At 35.6% G+C, this 2,486-nt stretch overlaps 1 protein-coding gene across 3 annotated transcripts in view; it reads right to left on the bottom strand.

Annotated features, from left to right (window-relative positions):
- Magi3 (membrane associated guanylate kinase, WW and PDZ domain containing 3) overlaps positions 1-2,486 on the bottom strand; it is a 255,744-nt gene that overhangs the window by 150,150 nt on the left and 103,108 nt on the right. The gene's annotated exons all lie outside the window — the stretch shown is intronic.

Below are 2,486 nucleotides of genomic sequence, written 5' to 3' on the forward strand. Positions count from 1 at the left end.
AGGAATTCTTTGGCATATATCAGAATAATTAAGATAATTTCAAACTAAATTAATAAGTTAATAAAGCTGAAGATTTAAAAAGTATTTTAAAAATTAAAGTTTTCACTGTTTTCTTGAATTTGATTTAATTAATCAAGCTCTTAACTGTATTGTTTTATCTAGATAATCAGACAGGCCAGGCAACATAATACATATTATAAGAGCTCTAAGGAAGATCCTAGATTGAGATACTTTGATCTCAATCAAAAAATCAGGTATTTTGAAGGGTTAGATAAAAATTAATTTTAAAAACATGTACCCAGTCCACAAATTTAAGATTGGATTTTCTTTGGTAATGAAAACTATCCCAAAACAAGAGTTGAAATTTGAAAAATCACAAACTCAAACATTTAAACGTCCTGACAATTTAACCAACGAAAAATTGGTTCATTGGGTGCAGTACTGCACACCTATAATCCCAGCTACTCAGGAGACACAGGCAGGAGGGCTGGAAGTTTGCTGGGGCCCCTTTGGCTGTGGCTCTCAACATCTCCCCCTCTCTGTTTAAACAACAAGCATGTGGCTTAGGGACCGTGCCTGCCTTAGGTTGTCCAATAGTACATATGGTCCTTAGGTTGGTACCATTGCAATTGGATCTTACCCGTCACTGACTACCGGTCCAGTATACAGCCACACCTGTGGAGAGGTCTTTGTACCAGCGGGGGGGGGGTGAGGTTCTTTGCCTCACCTCTGTTGGCCCCCAAATTTTAGCTGGACGATCATGACAAGCAGAAGGGAGGAAGATACACCAAGCCAATTGACGGCTCCTTTTGGAAAAATTGTACCACCAATGACATCATCAGCAAAAATACCCCAACACTACCACAAGTCCCTGCACCAACAGATAGTTCACAATGCATACAGGTGAGCTCACAATGTGTCCAGGCAAGTTCTGCAAGCAGTTCAGTGATGGCTATTATAGAAGCTGTAGATTGGTTTTATCTTTGACTTCACCAGCACTGGGATGAAGATAGGAATTCTGGCAATAATGGCTAAAGAAAAAATTATGTAACATTACAGAAGGCACTAAAAGAAAACAATTTTCTTAACAATTTACATTGTCTTCACCGGCACTGGGATGAAGATAGGAATTCTGGCAATAATGGCTAAAGAAAAAATTATGTAACATTACAGAAGGCACTAAAAGAAAACAATTTTCTTAACAATTTATATTATCTTTAAGAGAATTATTAAATATAATGAAAAGGAAAGGTGAAAGTAAACAAACAGATCTGTTAACCTTCTTTTTGTTTACATATTAAAACAATCCTCAACAGTTGTTTACCCAATTTAAATTAAACCATATAAATCACGTGAAAAAAAAAAATTTGGATCCATTTTATCATGAGCGCTCATCATATATGATATATGGACATGCATACATTCAAACATATAACACAAAACACAAGTGTGCACACATAATATAATACATACAACACATAACATTATAGTAAAGGCCTTATAACTTTTTACAGGTGAAATCTCCATTGCAATGTTTAAAAACTCTATAGTCAAAAAATAGAACTGATCAGCAAAACATTAACCTAGGTCTGTATGAGCTCAAAAAACAAAATAGAACTTCATGATATGGCAAAGGGCAATAATAAAATAGATATTGAAAAAAGCATCCTGGTTCTGTTGCAGATGTAAGAATAGCCAAACTGGAGTTTTGGATATCAGTTGTTATGGATTTGAGCCAAATCATCTTCTTTTTGGTCTGTAGAAATCGCTTTAGTTAATCTTTCTGGAATCCAAATCGGCTGCTGTTCTCCCTGTGGAAACACATAAACAGACCCCCAACTCCAGACAATTACTGGGTCAGGACCTTTCCATTGTCCTGTTAGAATATCCTTCCAAAGTACCTTGGGCTTATGCACATTTTTTGGACACATATGCCTTTCCGCAGCACTAAGTCCTGATGAATCCAAATTTAAAAAGTTTACAGTAAAAAGGGTTATTTTAAGTTTATCTTTGGGGAATATATACCCCTTCCCAATTCCTTCTTTTTGCTTTAATAAGTACATTTTAATAGTTTGATGAGCTCTTTCAACTATGGATTGTATGGGATTGTCCCTGTGGATTGTATGGGATTCCTGTTATATGAGTAATGCCAAATGTTGAGCAAAATTGTTTAAAAGAGGTAGAAGTATAACCAGGGGCATTATCTGTTTTTAACTGTTTTGGAACACCCACAGTGGCAAAATTTTGTAAGCAATGAGCTATAACATCTTTAGTTTTTTCTCCGGCATGAAGGGAGCCCATCAAAAATCCAGAAGAAGTATCAACTGTAACATGCAAATATTTTAATTTTCCAAATTCTGGCAAGTGTGTGACGTCCATCTGCCAAATATGGTTAGGTATCAATCCTCTAGGATTGACTCCAAGATTAACTTGTGGTAAAAAGGTCACACAATTTTGACATTGTTTTATTATTTGTCTAGCTTGTT

Source organism: Marmota monax, unplaced genomic scaffold (assembly GCF_021218885.2).
Source record: "Marmota monax isolate L192 unplaced genomic scaffold, Marmota_monax_Labrador192_F-V1.1 WCK01_AAM20220418_F8-fsc00087, whole genome shotgun sequence".
In the NCBI taxonomy this organism is placed as follows: domain Eukaryota; kingdom Metazoa; phylum Chordata; class Mammalia; order Rodentia; family Sciuridae; genus Marmota; species Marmota monax.